We start from the raw sequence: 17,333 nt of genomic DNA, 5'->3' as shown, positions 1-17,333 counted from the left end.
GGGCTTGTATGTCCTGGGAGGGGGCCTGGTCCCCAGACTCTTGTATGTAGTGAGAGAAAGACCTTGATACATTCCCTCAGGGCCTAGTCTCCATTCACTGTCAGTAGATAATGACAATAAGAAGGAAAAACTTTGTTCTATCCAATCTTATGACTTCCATTTAAGTCAACAACCGCTTAAAATATAAACTCTTCCCTTAAAGCCCTTCTTCCCCTTCTGGCCCCTGCTACCTTTTCTGCTGATTCCTTTCTTCCCTTCCATCTCCCTCCACCACCATCTCCTCCTGCCTTCATTAAACCCCAGTTACTCTGGCCTCCTTTTTCTCAGTGCCCGAGCTCACTCCTGCCTCAAGGACTCTGCACTGCCATTCTGCCTGGAACTCTCTACCCCTAGATCTTGGCAAGGCTGGCTCCTGAGGAGGCCGAGCCAGCAGGGCTACTATCAATGCTACGTAGTCAACCTTGGTACTGCACCAAGATGCCAGACTGCAGGTCAAAATTCAGTCTCAGTGCTGCCCACCAAGCTGTGTGTTCTGAGAAGGGGTCACATTTTTTCATCACCAAAGAGCATTTTTGGTTGCATCTGGCTAGAGGAGAGATCTTGATTTACTTTGAACACAGCCATGTAAGGCTGGTGGTGGCCCATAGCTGCAGGGCCTTCTCATCAAAGTTGGAAAATTATCTTCTCTACTGGATGATGACCCTAGGGCTGAATTGACACCAGAGCCCAATAACTTGAAACTGACTGACCGTAAAGGAGAGAGAATGCCACGGGGCAACCCTGAAAGGTGGTTCTGTCTCTGCCAAGTGTCAGTGCTCTTTTGGTTTAGTCACTTCTTTACATCATGTCTTCATTGATTTGTAAATACATGCTGAGTTTCTGTCACGTGCTAGGGAGGGATTAGTGGTGACCAGCCTCCATCTGTTGGGAGATTAGTCTAGGAGAGAGATAGAAATCAAATAAGCCCAAGAAAGAGAGGTAGGTGGAGCTTTGAGAGCTCATGGTAGGAGGATTTGACCTAGGTTCGGGTGGGGTGTTGGAAAAACTTCCTTGAGGAAGTGACTCAAGCTGAGAATGGAGGGCTGAGTAGGAGGTAACCCGGCAGAGAAACTATGGGACATGTAGAAGGTGGGCTGGTCCCTGAGGCCTGGGCCCGGCTCTGAGTACAGCTCATGGTGGTGCCCAAAGATGTTTCAAACCCTACTTTGGGGCTTGTAAGAATATGCTTTTATTGAGGTACCTGACTGGCTCGGAGGAGCATGCAACTCTTGATCTTGAGATTGTGAGTTCAAGCCCCATGTTGGGGGTAGAGTTTACTTAAAAAAAAAAAAAAAAAAAAAAAAAAAAAAGTCAAAAAATATGCTGGGGGTTCCTGGGTGGCTCAGGCAGTTAAACACCTGCCTTTGGGATCCCTGGGTGGCTCAGCATTTTAGCACCTGCCTCCAGCCCAGGGTGTGATCCTGGAGTCCTGGGATCAAGTCCCACGTCGGGCTCCCTGCATGGGAGGGAGCCCTCCCTCTACCTGTGTCTCTGCCCCCTCTCTCTGTCTCTGTGTCTCTCATGAATAAATAAATAAATAAATAAATAAATAAATAAATAAATCTTAAAAATTAAAAAACAAACAAACAGCTGCCTTTGGCTCAGGTCATGATCTGGGGGTTCTGGGATCGAGCCCAGTGTCTGGCTCCTTGCTCAGCAGGGAGTCTGCTTTTCTGTCCCCCTCTCCCCTCCATTTCTATGCATGTGCACGCGCTCTCTCTCTCGCTCTCTCTCTCATAAATAGATAAAATCTTAAAAAAAAAAAAGAAAGAAAGAAAGAAAAGCTGTTGTTCTCTGGGGTAACATTTGCAGATATTCTGGTAAGTCATCTCTCGGGGTCAAGGTGGAGCATGACGTGGAGGCAAGCCAGAGCAAGCTCCTCTGCTCCCGGCTGCTGATACGTGTTTCTCTCAGCCTGTGCTCAGTGGCCTCACATTGGTAGCTTGAAACTGGTCACAGTAGGGATATTTACACTAAGAAAATTGGCCAACAGATCAGGGCTTTATTTTTCCTCTTGGAGAGCCGATGTGGAACTTTCACTAGCATGCCCCTGGGCATGAATGGCCTCTCCCAGCCCCCCAGAAGTTTTTCAACTTCACAGAGCACCCCAAGTGTTCTTGAAAAGGTTGGAGCTAGGACAAAGTGATATGGTGGCCTTTGGATCCAGAGATGGCTGCTGACCCGTCCGAGGTGGAGCGTGATTTCATGAATATTTCCTGGAAGTTGACTTTTAAAAAACAGGCCCACCTAAAATGCTGTAACCTGAGGGTGATGGAGGTGGTTGGAAGTGGCTGGTTGGCGCTGGGGCTGATTTCCTTCCTGGTCAGAGTCTGTCCCCACATCCTGTGAGCAAATGGTCAAGGCACTCAGGATCTCTTCCTCCCTTCTGAGGACTAGTTGTTGGTTAGTAGCATAGACAAATAGAAATTATGTGTGATTTGGACCCACTGCTTTCTACCACCTGAGTGGTTTGGGGAGGGCTTGACTGAGATGATGGGCCTCCTGAGAACGTGAACTGTCTTAGTCATCCTCATGGTTCTCACAGTATCTGACCTGTTGCCAGGCACACCACCTCTCACGGGATGCTGGCTTTCAAATTAGTTACCCCATGAAAGAGAACCCAGAAAGTTTACACAGCTAGGTCTCCTCCTCACTCCAGGTGTCTGCTTGTCCTTTTTTGTTTGTTTATCTTTCTGGCAACTTCTATTTACCCTGCTAAACTCAGCTTGGGGGATCTCTGAGAGGCCTTCCCTAGCTCTCAGAGACCGGGGTGGGGGAGTGGTGGTGGGGAGGCCTGCACTACACACGGTATCCCCAGTACTTGTCCCCCCGGGTGGTTCTACTCATTTCATCCACTGTGAGAGTCCATGTCTTGTTCGTTCCTTTGGCCCCAGCCCCTGGCACACTGTTTGGTGCAAAATAGATGCCCAGTAAATATGTGATGTATGACTGAGAGGCTGAAGCAGTATGAAAAGAAGCTTAGGGATCCCTGGGTGGCGCAGCAGTTTGGCGCCTGCCTTTGGCCCAGGGCGTGATCCCGGAGACCCGGGATCGAATCCCACGTCGGGCTCCCGGTGCATGGAGCCTGCTTCTGTCTCTGCCTGTGTCTCTGCCTCTCTCTCTCTCTCTCTCTGTGACTATCATAAATAAAAAAAAAAAAAAAAAAAAAAAAAAAATTGAAAAGAAGCTTAAATTTCAGAAAAGATTGGGGGCACCTGGGTGACTCAGTTAAGTGTCTGCCATTGGCTCAGGTCATAGTCCTGGGGTCCTGGGACAGAGCCCTGGGTCAGGCTCCCTGCTCAGCGGGGAGTCTGCTTCTCCCCCTGCTTGTGCTTGCTCTCTCTCTGTCAAAAAAAAAAAAAAAAAATCTTAATAATTTCAGGAAAGATGGGAGAACGCTTCCTCTGCCTGCTAGATAGCTAAATGGCCGAAATATGCCACCTTGGCATAAAAATTAGTCTGAGCTGAAGGCACTTGAGAAGAAACAGATACAAGAAAAGTTTTCTGCCCTCCATTTGCCAAAAAGCAGGGTAAAAATCTGTAAATGTGCCGCCCTCAACCTCTTTCCTGAAAGGGAGAGAAGTTAATCACTGAAGATAACTGTAAACAACTGTAAACATTAAGGAGGGCACGCATGAGGTAATGAGCACTGGGTATTATATAAGACGGACGAATCACCTCTATCTCTGGAACCAATAATACACGAAATGTTAATTAATTGAATTTAAATACAATTTTAAAAAATGAAGACAACTGTAGACCTCTTATCAGCTTGGCGGTGGCCCCCAGAGAGGGACCTCAATCACATGCCTTAGGATTGGTCTTTATTTTCCAATAGTTTCCCTCACATGTTTGCCTTCCCATGGTTTGCTGCCCTAGAAACTCACAGTCCTCTTCTCTTTCCTGTCCATTCTCTAAAAATTTCTCTTTTTCTTTTTTGTGAAGATGCTATATAAGCTCAAGTTCTTTTTTTCTCTTTTTTTATAATAAGCTCAAGTTCTAACCACCCCTATGAGTTACTCATCACTAGGTACTCTTGCATATGCAATGTACTGGTTACTAAACTTGTTTCTTTTTCTATCTTTACTTTGTCTTCTGTTGGCCTAATTAACAGGACCCCAGGCAGAAAATTGAAGAGGACAGAGGGTGAAAGATTATTTTCCTCTCCTACATATGGCACAGTATCCTTAAATTTTTTTTCTCTCTTTTAATCCTTACAACAACCTCATGAAGTAAATTCTATTATTCTCATTTTACAGAGCAGGAACCAAAGATGGATTATTAAGTAATTTACCCGAAGTCACACAGCTCTCAATAGGAGGCGCTAGTATCTTTGCCTTCCACTACATAGAGATGGAGGGTGGGCTGGAACCAGTGTACTCAATTGCAGCAATTTAAAAATGTTTAGTCTCAAGGCTCCAGGGTGGCTTAGCCCGTTAAGCATCTGACTCTTGATTTCTGCTCAGGTCATCATCTCAGGATCATGAGATTGAGTCCCTGCTTGGGATTCTCTCTCTCCCTCTCCCTCTGTACCCACCCTCCCTCTCTCCCCTTCTAAAATAACAACAAAACCCCAAATTGTGTAGTCTAAGTGTCCCTATTTTTGCCTTTTTTCCTTGCTTTCAACATCACTGCCTTCACTCCTAGGGGTCAGTTTGTCTGTACATAGATTCAATTTAAGCTTATAGGACACTGGAGTCTATCTCTGTTGTACTCCTCACAGCTTTTCAGGGGGACATTTTGCTACATTTGTTATATTCACTCCAAGTTCTTTAGGTTTACAGAATGGGAGCATATACCAAGGAGCTAATGGAGCCAGTAAGTATCTACTGTGGAAACTCTTGACCAGTGTATTTTAGAGCATTTTTCCGGGACAATCTGCATCAGAATTACCTGGGAGGTTAGATAAGATCTGTTTCTCAGCCCTCCCCCTGCCCCCCACCCCAGAGGCTAGGTTTCTGGAAGGGAACCTGGAATCTACATCGTAATCAGGCACCCTTAGTTGAATTTTTCTCGAGGAGCTTTCAAGGACCTGTCTAAATTTTTTCTTTTTAAGATTTTGTTTATTTATTCATGAGAGACACACAGAGAGAGATAGAGGCAGAGACCCAGACAGAGGAGAAGCAGGCTCCTTGCAGGGAGCCCTATGTGGGACTCAATCCCGGGGCCTCCAGGATCACACCCTGGGTCTAAGGCAGGCGCCAAACCGCTGAGCCACCTTGGGATCCCCTAAAATTTTAAGATATAATTTACATAGAGTTAAGCACACATATCTTAAGTGTATAGCTAGAATTTTTATGTTAAGTACTCACATTTCAACTTGTTTACACCTGTGTAGCAATCAAGATAGGAAATTGCCCTTGGAGTCTTCCTAGTGGTACCTGCTATTCTGACTATTACTGTGGGCTAGTTTTGCCTTTCTTGAACCTCACAGACACGGAATCAAACAGTATATGCTCTCTTGTGTCTGTTTTCCTTTCACTCACGTTATGTTTTTGCAATTAATCCATTTTAGGTGTAGCAGTAGTTCCTCTTTATTGCTGCTAGTATCCCATTGTGTGAATGTATCATTATTTATTTTATCAAAGATCACTTAGATTGTTTCTAATTTTTGGCTAATACGGATAAAGCTGCCACAAATATTCTTGTACTGGTCTTTTGGTGAACACAGGCACTCCTTTCTCTTGGTTTTGCCTGGGAGAGAAATCACTGTGGGCTTACGGTATGACTTTGAGAGGTAGGTAGATGGGAGTTTATATACAACCATGAACAAGAGATGCGGTGTTGGGCAGGATGTCAGCTGTCCCCTCCCAAAGGAAGAGAGTGCCATGGTGGGGAACTCAGTTGCTCATTCTAGTTCATGTGTTCTCAATAGGGGGTGTTGCCCCCAAAGCGGTGAAAATTGTTTCTTGAGGGGGGGTGCAGAGAGAGGTATATGAGAAAGACTTAGGGATACAAATCATTGTAATATCTGAGATACACTGATAGATAATAATGTCACAGGGAGAAGGGTGATTAGGGGAAAACACATCTGATAAGGCTCCTTAGGGAGTGATAATGAAAACAGCTTGAGCAACATTGGTCTAAACCTGGGTGGTCTCCAGCTTCAAAATCAGGAACCTCAGGGGATCACCTTGGTTTCTGGTCAAGGAGGTAAGTAAGGAATAAGCAAGGCTACTCAGGGATGCCCAAGGGAAAACACAGCTCTGCGTGTGTGTGTGTGTGTGTGTGTGTGTGTGTGTGTGTGTTGGGAGGGGTGGGGCTTGTAGGTATTGGGACACAATCATACAATCATACAGACTCTGAAAGGACTAGTCAATAAGCAGAGTCCATAGAACTCGTGCTCTAATCAATACAGGGGTCAACTGGCCCATGAGAGGAAAAGTTTATTTTATTAGCACCTTTTGTTGAGGGAGGAAGTGATGAATGTCTCCATCAGCCCTGCTGGGCGTCGTGTAAGATCAGATCTTGCTTGGAGGAAGCGCGGAACCACAATACAGCCGCCACACTCATGGCTTCCTCAGCACACCAGCACTCATTGTTCTCCTTTAACTCATGCGTGATGTTTCCGCCCCAGCAGGCTTTCCCTTGTGAGCAAATGGAAAGAAAGTAAAAAATCTGGAAAGAATGAATGCATCAAAGAGAGAGCAGACACCATGAATCAAGCCAGAGGGGAGATGCAAGTGGGCCCTGGACGCCAGCTGGGAAGAAGGGGGGCTTACCCTGTGTCCTCTGTCACCAGGTTCGCTTTCTCCTGAGGGGCATGTGGTCAACTGTGAGAGAGGGCTACGGGACAGCGTGACCCGCAAAGCCCAGGCACTGCCTGCAGCCCTGAATGACACACACCAGCTGTGTGGTACACTGGCTAAACCCACTCAGGAGCTGTGAGGCCCTAGCCAGTTCCATAGCCTTCCTCAAGCTTTTTGTGCCTGGGTCTCCTCAGGTGCAGAATGTGGGTGCTCATGACTTCCCTCCTGGTGGGGTTATGAGTTTGAAACTAGTGAATATATGTCAAGTGCTCGGGAACACAGCTTAGTGCTCAATCTCTCCTATGTGAGCCTTGATCTTTACTGTTATTTAGGGCGATTGATAACTGCCCTCAAGCTCTTCTCACACTAGGGAGGGTCCCACCCTCTGATCTCGCTCTTCCTTTCTCTCTCTATTTCTTTTCTTCCTTTCTCTCTTTCTTCCTCTCATTTATTCATTCATTTTATTTTTAAGCAATCTCTCCGCCCAATGTGGGGCTTGAATTCATGACTCCAAGATCAAGAGTTTCATGCTCTACCTACAGGCAGGCACCCCTAATTTTTTTTCTTTTAGATTTTTATTTAAATTTTTTAAAGATTTTATTTATTTATTTATTTATTTTAAAGATAAGATTTTACTTATTTATTCATGAGAGACACACACACACAGAGAGGCAGAAACACAGGCAGAGGGAGAAGCAGGCTCCCTGCGGGGAGCCTGAAGTGGGACTCGATCTGGGGACTCCAGGATCATGTCCTGAGCCAAAGGCAGATACCCAACCGCTGAGCCACCAAGGCATCCCTAAAAAATTTTTTTTAAAGATGTGATCTCTACACCCAATGTGGGGCTTGAACTCATAATCCTGAAATCAAGGGCTGCGTGCTCTACTGAGCCAGCCAGGTATCCCCCTAATTTCTTATTTAACTAAAAGGTTGACAGGCGAGTAGGATTTTAATAGTGTTCGCCTGTTCCTCTCTAGACTTGAGGCAGGGATATTGCTGCCCCCTTGGGGTTGTCATTTCTTAATTGACTTGTTTCCTCCTTCCCACTTCTCTCCCACTCAGCAGCCTGGCTCCAGAAGGGGGAGGTGGTGATAACCACTGGCCTTGGGGTGGGGGCGGGGTATGTAGCCAAGAGGAAATTTTGATTGAGCCTGATGACTTATGAGTCATTGTACACTTGGCTCAGCAGGGTGAGGTCACAGCATAGACAGTCTAAGCTCAGGTCTGTTTAACCAAGATGGGGCTGTCTATCACGTGAGGGACACCCCAGGGCTGTGGAAGGAATCATGGGCTGTGCATACCACATTTTCTTCCTTTCCATGTTCTTTTGGTAAAAGGGATGTGATGACAGCCGGGTTCGTGCAGATATAGGTAGGATTGGTTCATCTGGGGCTGGGTGGGTGTGATTTTCAGGGGCCCAGCTTATCTGTTCTGTGTCCAATTTCCCAGTGATCCTTCAGTCTTTCTTTTTTTTTTTTTTTTTTTCCTTCAGTCTTTCTATAAAGCCACTGGATGATTTGTTCCGAGCATCACAGGAAGTAGACTCCGTGAGACTGGTGCGCACAGGGCTTGCTGGGGAGTGCTCTCAAGATCGACACCTGTGGGGGGAGGGAAGGAAGCAGGATGGACACAGGGAAAAGTTGAACTTCGATGCGGTCATGGCAAAGGCTTCAGCCAATACCACAAGGAGCTCTGAGCTAGGATGGTCCTTCCTTTTTTTATTATTTTTTCCTTTTGCGTCTGGTTTATTTCACTTAACAAAAGGTTTTCAAGGTTCATCCATGTTGTAGTATGTATCAAAATTTCATTCCTTTTTGTCTGAATAACATTCCATTTATGTATAGGCCACACTTAAAAAAAGGTTTTAGGGGCACCTGGGTGGCTCTGCCTTCAGCTCAGGTCATGATCCCAGGGTCCTGGGAGGGAGCCTGCTTCTCCCTCTCCCATTGCCCCTCCGCCCCCCCACCCCATTCCTTCTCTCAAATAGTTCAACTAAAAAGTTTTCAACATAGAGTATTATATGAATTTCAGTTGTACACTCTCATGGTTCAACAATTCTATACATTGCTCAGTGCTCATCATGATAAGTGTACTCTTTTTTGAGGGGTGGGGGGTAAGGGCAGAGAAGGGGGAGAGAGAGAATCTTAGATGGGCTCCACACCCAGTGCAGAGCTCCATGAGGGGCTCAGTCTCACAATCCTGAGATCATGACCTGAGCCAAAATCAAGTCAGAGGCTTAACCCACTGAGCCATCCGGGTACCTGGTAAGTGTACTATTTAATCCCCTTATTTCACCCATCCGCCCACCCACCTACCCTGGCAACCACCAGTCCTCTGTATTTAAGAATCTGGTTTTTGTCTCTTTTTTTCTCTTCTTAAATTTCACAGACGAGTGAAATCATATGGTATTCGTCTTTGACTTATTACCCTTAGCATAATACCCTCTAGGTCCATCCATTTGTCACAAAGTTTGTTGTCACAAATGGCAAGATCTCATTCTTTTTTATGGCTGAGTCATATTCTGTTTTGCCATATATATATATATATATATATACATATATATATATATACACACACATATATAAAATAAATACAAATAAATATTTTATTTATATTTATATATTTATATTATTTATTTATATTTATATTATATATATATATATATCTCACATCTTTATCTGTTGCTCATCTCTCGGTGGATACTTGGGTTATTCCCATATCTTGGCTACTATAAATAATGTGGTAATAAACACAAGAGTGTATATATCGTTTCAAATTAGTGTTTTAGTTTGCTCTGGATAAATATCCAGGAGTGGCATTACAGGATCATATAGGATGGCCCTTTAAAAACAGAGCTCAGGGAAGGCTCTAACCCCTGCATTGACCATTTGGTACAGGCTGTGGTGGAAAGGGGAAGTGGCCCTGGGTGAGGCGGCCTCTTTATGCCAGGGCAAACCTTGAAGATGCAGCTGTGGGCGGCCAGCTGCCAACATTCCCCGCAGCAGGGGTAACGCAGGCCGCATCCTGACGGGAGAGCTGGGCCATGTACCTCAGCATCCTCCACACTGACGTGGGCGGTAGACCTTTCTGCCTTGTGCCACCCGTTCAGTTCCTTCCCATTCTCTAAGATGTGCAGTGGATAATGTCTAAGGATATAGATTTTGAAGTCTGGGAGACTCGTGTTCAAACCCTAGATCTGCTGTTCATTTGACAATATTTATAAAGTACGCTTCCCATACTGCTCAAGGCACCGAGCATACAGAAGTGCTAACATCCCTGCCTCTGGAATTTCTGTTCCATGGGTGTCAGGGGGACATAATTTAAAAGTATACATTTCAAGTATATGATATATATGATTATGATATATATTATCTATAATGTTGAGTGAAGTGGAAAAAAACTGAGTGTGGGGGTTTGGGAATGGTGGAAGGGCTGTTCTGTGTAGAGGCCATGGAAGACCTCCCTGAGGAGGTAGCACTTGAGCAGAGACCTTTAGAGGGGAAGGTGTGGCTGTGCAGCGGTGGGGGAGGGGAACTGCCGTGCAAAGGCCCTGTGGAAGGAGCAAGCAGGGAGTATTCAAGTGGGGGTGGGGTGGGGGAGGAAAAGGGAGGAGGTATCTGGGGGGAGGGGGGCAGGAGCAGGAGAGAAAACCCAGACAGATCTGTAGGAAATATCACAGTAGGCCAATCCAGGGAGACAGAAAGGGTGCTGAGGCCCAGGGAGAGGGGAGACAGGAGTATGGCTGCAGGAAGCAGGACCTCTCTTTGAAAGGAGGAAAGCGCTCCAAAATTCACTGAGCGGATGGCTGCACAACTCTGTGAATGTGCTGTGATCCATACAATTGTCCATATTAAGTAACCCAGATATATGTGAATTAAATTCTGAAAAAGCTACTGTAACAATCAGAGCAGGGGCTGCCAGGAGGTCAGGTCATGCCGACCCGCTGGCCCTCGTGCACATCTGCGCCCTCACTCCAATGGGAGCCCTACTCGGAGGCTCTAAGCAGAAGAGCGAAGCAGTTGTAATTACGTTTGGAACATCCTCCCTGGCGCTGTGTTGAGAAGGGGCTGAGGGGTGCAGGTGTGGATGCAGGTAGGGAGGAAGGAACTTTGCAATGGTCCAGGTGGGTGGTGCTGGGGGCTGCGGGCAGGGCCTGGAAGCGAGAGTGGGTGGCGGAACTTAGACACCCCTTGGTGGCGGCGGAGCTGACAGGTGCCATAGGATGGCTGCGCATGGCTGCGTATGGGTCCGTGGAGAGAGGAGTCAGCTTTTTAGTCTTAACTGGTAGAGGGAAGTCACCACTTACCAGGATGAGGACAACCAGGGGGCGACATATTATGGGAGGAATCAGTTTGGTTTTGACTATGGTAAAGATTCAGAAGTCCAGTAGAGATGCTGCACAGGCAGCTGGGAGTGGGGCTGGAGATGAAATGTGGGGGTCGTCAGCATGGTTGCAGAACTTGGTCTTGAAACTTGTTGAGAACCTAGGGAGGAGTGAAGACCTAAGTCACAGACAAGGGTCTGAACCCTTGAGCCTCCGTCTCCCAAACCATGGAAGGTCTGCCCTGCACGGTTGTCGGGAGTGTTGGCAGATGCACAGCAGATAAAGTGCTCAGGAGACCAGCTCCCCTCCCGCCACTGCCTTTCTGATCTCGGAGTTCCTCAGGCAGACTTACTGTCTGCTCAGTGTCTTCGCCCTTTTCGTTTAGTTACTTTATGCAGCTCGGAGCTGAGCGTGGACTGTGAATCAGCAGCTCTGCTAGGAACATCAGCTACTTAAAGATCCTGGCTCGCACTATCTGCCCTCCGAGGGTGTATCTTCCAGCGGAGAAAACTGAAAACCGCATCAACCTAATGATAACCTATGTCAATCCCGTAGGGCAGTAACAGGCGCAACACTGGCCTGGGGGTAGGGAGAGGTTGGCTCAGACTGGAGAGATTTGTGAGGCCCTCACTGAGGGAGCAGAACATGAGCTGGAGCTTGAGAGTTGAAAAGGAACATGCCGGGGTAAAATAAATGGGCTATGTTGGGAGGTGGACAAATGGGGGTGGGATGGAGGGTAATCCTGGCAGATAGGGCAAGAGCAGAGCCACAGAAGTCCTTTGTGGGGAAAGCATGGCATTCAGGGGCCACCCAGATTGGCTTGAGTCAGACAGGGGCAGTTGGCAGAGGGCACTCCATCATACAGACCTGCACCCATGGGCGCACCCCGAGTCATCTGGTCACCTAGAACCGCTCCCCTCTGAACCCAGGCCTGGGGCCTTTTGCTTTTCTAACTCTTTACCCTATCAGCTCATCGGCTTCATGGAGACTGCCACTTTTTAAAAAGGATTTTATTTATTTATTCATGAGAGACAGAGACACAGGCAGAGGGAGAAGCAGGCTTCCTGCAGGGAGCCCAATGTGGGACTCCATCCCAGGACCCCAGGATCATGACCTGAGCCACCCAGCGCCCCATTTTCTGCCCGGCTAATCATGACCTTCCAAGCACCTCTTGCCCCCCGCTCCCCACCTCCATGTGATTCCTCCCCCTGCAGCCCATCTCTTGCTAGCATCTTCAACCAATTCGCCTCTTTGGCTTTCTACTCCTTGATCTTATCGACTCCCAGGCCTGGTCATTTCGACCACCTCTGTCCCTCCTATTTCAGGGCGCGGAGGTAGCTGGACAACATTTCCTTAACTGCATGTGGCAGCAGCGTCAACTCTGCTGTTGCCCATCTCAGTTGGGTCTTTAAGGGCGGTGGTCCACCCCTTGCATCCTTGGCCAGCTGAGTTGTCTTCCAGAGGCCACGGCAAACCTCTGTTCCTCGTGTCTGCTTGTTCTCAGCACAGAAAACAGGCTTTTGGGTGCACGCTCCCCCAGATGTCTGTCTTCCCCGAATACCAACCTTCTGCTTCTTGTTAGTTATCTACTGCCACACTCCAGGCTCTGTGGCTCGAGGCAACATTTGTTGTCTTTTGGTTTGTGGACACCGGCTGTGGCTGTGGTTTAGTTGGCGCCTTTCCTTCAGGCCTTCTCGTAAAATTGCAATCAGGTGGCTGGAGCTGCAGTCCCCTCAGCGCTTGCCCGGAGGGAGGATGCTCTCTCTGAGGTCTCCCGCCCGGGGCCCCTACAGAGGGCTGCAGCTGCTCCCCCCCCCGGGGAGAAGCAATCTGGGGCAGAGCAAGACTAGAGGGCCCAGGACAGAGGCCGCAGTCTTTTTATAACCTGACATCACAAGTGGCAGCCGTCGCTTGCACAGCTTCCGTTTGTTGGGAGTGAGTCAACGAGTCCAGCCCCCGTGGGAGGGGAGGGGGTGACACAAGCAGTCACTGGGCAACTGTCTCAGAAGCTGCCGACGGCCACCTGCCCCCTCCTTTCCACCGTCCTACGTGTGGCCTGGGCTACTTCCCAACCTGGGCAAGCGCCCCGTCTGCTCCATCCGGCTCTGGAGTCTCTCCCGTTGCTCCGTTGGCTTCTTCCCCCTCCACCAGAGGGCAGGTTCAGGAATCTCCTTCGTCCCCGTGACCTAGACCCCTGATCCTCCCCACTCTTGAGAACATGACCTTTCTCCCCTGCATTTGCTTCCGCCTCCGTGGCTCTCTCTGCTGAGGTCCCCCTAAGGCCAGCTGGCGGGGCCACCTTCCAGCCCCTTCTTGGCCCACACCTGCATACTTCCTGCTGGTCGCCCTCCTTGCGGGCGGCTGGGCCCCTGCCAGCAGCACCTCGTCAGCCCCTCTTTCCTCACTTACCCCCGAGTCTGAGGTGGTCCGGGCTTGGCTCCTGGAGCCCTACCCTGAGTGCTCCCAGCACCGCCGTGGCCCCACGACAACTGGCTGGGTGGTGGATCTTAGTGGCCCACCTGCCAGGTGAAGGAGGCCCCCTTCGTGGCTGTCTCACTCCGCGTCCATCTGCACAGAGCCCCATCCTCCTGAGCTGGCAGGGAATGAGTCTCAGAACTGTTAGGTCCACCCTTCCTCGCAGGGGGTGGGTCACCGGGCTCGCTCCTCCTGTGAGGCCCTTCTAGGCGAAGCCACTGCTCTTTGGCTGGGGCTGATGGTGGCTGAGATATTCCCTGGTCCAGCCACATGGTCCCTCCAGGTCCAGCACCCTCGCTGCTTGGGACAGACGGATCTTTGGCAAAGTGAGTGCCCCTGGGCCCAGGGTCCAGCCTTCCTAGTGACACTGGTCAGACGCCCTCTCTGGAGGCTTGAGACACAGCAGCATCCAGACCCCAGCCCTCAGGGACCTGACATTTCCTCTCCTCTCAGCCCCAGGGTCCAATGTCTTCTCTCTCTCTCCTCTTTCTCTCTCTCTCTCTCTCTCAATCTCTCTCTCTCTCTCTCTCTGTCTTCTCTCTCCTCTCTCTCTCTTCTCTCTCTCAGCGCCCTCCCCAGGACACCAAGCACAGACAACCAGCGATGGCTTCTCCACCCTGCAAAAACATGTCAGGAAAGGGAGTCCTACAGGCCTGACCACCTGCTTGGAACACAGGCCATGGGAAAGTGCAGCAAACAAAACATACATTAATATTGTTTGGGGGGCACCTGGGGGGCCCAGTCAGCTCAGTGTCTGCCTCTAGCTCAGGTCATGATCCCAGCATCTTGGGTTGGAGGCCTGCATCGGGGAGCCTGCTCGGTGGGGAGTCAGCTTCCCCCTCCTGCTCATTCTCTTTCTCTGTCTCTCAAATAAAATATTTTTAAAAATATTGGTTTGAGCGTCTGGCAGTGATTTCCGCAAATAACACTTTCTCCCAGCCGAGTGAGTCTGTAGGAGACGAGATGGAGATCAAGACATTCACTGTTACCTGTTATGGATAAAGCTGATTGGAGGCTGTGGGTTTAGGTTTGCTCCAAGTGGTTCAGTCTAAAGACCAACCTGCTGCAGCCCCAGGGGAGCCTCTCAGCGTGGGGCCAAGCAGATCCAGGGCTTGAACCCCCAGGGGCCAGGCCAGCTTGGTATCTTCCCCTGCTGACCCATCAGATAAGCCGCCCCCTCCCTGCCTCTGTAGTAGGAGAACCCCTCTGGTGAGGCCCACGGCCCCCTAACAACTATTTCTAAAGACAGCCCCCGCCCCACTGTGAGATCTGGACATCCAGACAAGGCCTCCCTCCTGGGCTCCGGGCCCGTATCCCTCCCCGTCTTACCCCCCTGGCCCACGGTAGCCACCAGGCCCCAGCCCCCGGCCTCGCCCTCTCCCTCCCCAGGAGGAGCCTGCCTACATTTCCAGCTGCTTACACCTTTTCCTGAAGATGCACCTACTGCGCCTTTCACACCCCCCTCCAGCAACACCTACTATCCAGAACCCTCTTCTTTGCACGGGAGGTTTATCTCTTTCCGCCCTCACCCCTCCCCCAGCTGGCCGCCTGCCCGCCCAAGCCCCAGGTGTCCTACAACAGGAGGTTATCCTTCCCTGACACCACCTGTGCTCCCGGGGGCGGCCAGCTACCCTGCTGGTCTGCAGGGTCCGGCCGTGGGGGGAACCAGCTTAAAATCCTTGTCCGCGGCCCGGATGCCTAGTTCGATGTCTAGGGACTAGTAGGGGCTCTGTGAACACTGAGGCACCAAGGGCCTCCTGGCTGCTGTCTCCCGCTGGGCCCATCAGATTAGCCTGGTCAGACCCATGTCAGCGCCTCTCCCCTCCGTCCCGCTTCCCCATCCCCTTCACCTGGTGACCCTGTTGCAGCCGATTGGCTCAGAGCTCACAGGGAATTTGCTGGTGCTTTCCCTCTGGTGTGCTCAGCTGGAGGCAGGCAGAGCGTCCTGTCTCTGCAGGCAGTGAGTGGGCCCTGCCGGAGGAGGGCTGCTTTGTGCAACCTCAAGGCCTCCTACAAATCGGGCTGGCTCGCCTGCACTTCCTGTGCTCAGGGAGATTAGATACGGCCTCATCAACGCCGATTGTTTCTTCTTTGCTTAATATTTGAAACTACCGAGTACCAGTTGCCATCCTAGTGGGTGGCTCTCAGAAATCCCCTCTTCTCTGGTCTCTGACTTCTCGTGAGTTTCAAGAAACCAATCTGTTTGGAAAGAACCGGCACTTCGAAGTTCTTTGAATTGCTGAGAAGCCCTGGCAGGAAGTGACTTGGGATCTGGGTTGGCCCGGCCTGTCCGGCTCCCAGGGAGGTGGGGGTCCTGAGGGGCCGGGGCATCTGGGATGGGGTGGCTTCCGGGCCCCCTGTGGCCGGTCTGACGGATCCAGTCTGATGTGACATCAGAGGCAGGCCGGTGGGGCCTGGGGGGGGGCGCCCCGCAGACAGGGGGGCCCTGATGGGGCCTCCTTTCAGCCTGGCCTGTGCTCATCTGTAAGTGGATCGGGGAAAGCGGGAAAGCTTGGAGAGTTGAAGGAGTCCTACACGCGCTCTCCAAGTAGAACACCCGTTCTTTTTTCTTTTTCTTTCTTTTAAAAAAAGATTTTATTTATTCCTGAGAGACACAGAGAGAGGCAGACACAGGCAGAGGGCGAGGCCCCTGATGGGGCCTGGATCCCTGACCCGGGGTCACGCCCTGGGCCGCCCAGGTGCCCGGGACCCCATCCTGGGAGGTGGGGGCCGGATGGGTTGTGGTGCAGACCCAGTGCCTGGGCCGCACCCACCGGGCTGGGTACAGCCGGGGCTTCTGCACTGCATCTCCCAGTCCATTTAGCGGCGCTGGGAGGCGGGTTCTATCGTGATCCCCACTTTCCAGAAGAGAGGACGGGTGCAGAGAAACCAAGTAATTTTCACGAGCTCTCTCTCCCCTCACTCAGGGCCGAGGCAGCCTGACCGCAGAGCCCCTCAGCCTCCACCCCTCCTTGCCTATGAACCAGGGGCTCATGCTCCCCCTTGACAGGTTAGCAACCTGGAACCCAAAGAACTTAAGTCACTCCCCAGAACTTAAGTCTTAGGTCCCCCAAGCAGGAGGGACCCAGCTGAGGTCCCGTCTGTTCCGAGGCCTACGATGTCCTCTTACTGCATCCCGGAGGGAGAGTCCAAAAGTTCTCCTAAGTCTTCCTTTCACAAAAGAAAAAGCCTCCTCTTCCTCCTCCTCCTCCTCCCATTCCTGATTTCTGCTCCCCAGAGCAGAAAATTCAAAAATTTCAAATTCTTAAGACTTTTCTCCTGTTATTTCTAAATCAGGTGCCTACACGATTCTAGACTTCAGTTTTAGATATTTTCTGCTTACCGCCTCCGAAGATGAGGATTTCACTCTCCACCCACTGTAGATGCAGTTTGGGGCGAGTTCAATATTCTCTACTTACATCATCATGACTACGTGAAGGGTCGCAACCAAGCCATGTGATATACTCTAGAATATTTCATTTTCATTTAGCTTTTTTTTCAATTCCCTGAAATTAACGTGTCATTTAGAAAAGTTTACTTGAGGGATGCCTGGGTGGCTCAGTCAGTTAAGCGTCTGCCTTCAGCCCAGGTCATGATCCTGGGGTCCCAGGATTGAGCCCTCCCCCCCCCACCCCCCACCCCCCCCCGCTGGGCTCTACCGATTCCATTTTCCTCCTGCTCCAACCTAAGGAATGCTGCACAGAGGTTATTCTGGGACAACCTGTCTGTCTGTCCATCCCATTGGT

General features: G+C 50.1%; 1 long non-coding RNA gene across 1 annotated transcript; it reads right to left on the bottom strand.

The window, feature by feature from the left end:
* Nucleotides 1–8,272: 8,272 nt before the first annotated feature.
* On the bottom strand, nucleotides 8,273–15,619 carry LOC144324216 (uncharacterized). Its single transcript, XR_013389738.1, has 3 exons — nucleotides 15,438–15,619; nucleotides 11,095–11,272; nucleotides 8,273–8,386 (listed from the first exon to the last, which is right to left on the bottom strand). It is a non-coding gene; the product is annotated as an uncharacterized LOC144324216 (long non-coding RNA).
* Nucleotides 15,620–17,333: the final 1,714 nt, after the last annotated feature.

The sequence above is a fragment of the Canis aureus genome, chromosome 11 (genome assembly GCF_053574225.1).
Source record: "Canis aureus isolate CA01 chromosome 11, VMU_Caureus_v.1.0, whole genome shotgun sequence".
Taxonomy (NCBI): Eukaryota; Metazoa; Chordata; class Mammalia; order Carnivora; family Canidae; genus Canis; species Canis aureus.
This window is presented reverse-complemented; position numbering and strand designations above follow the sequence as displayed.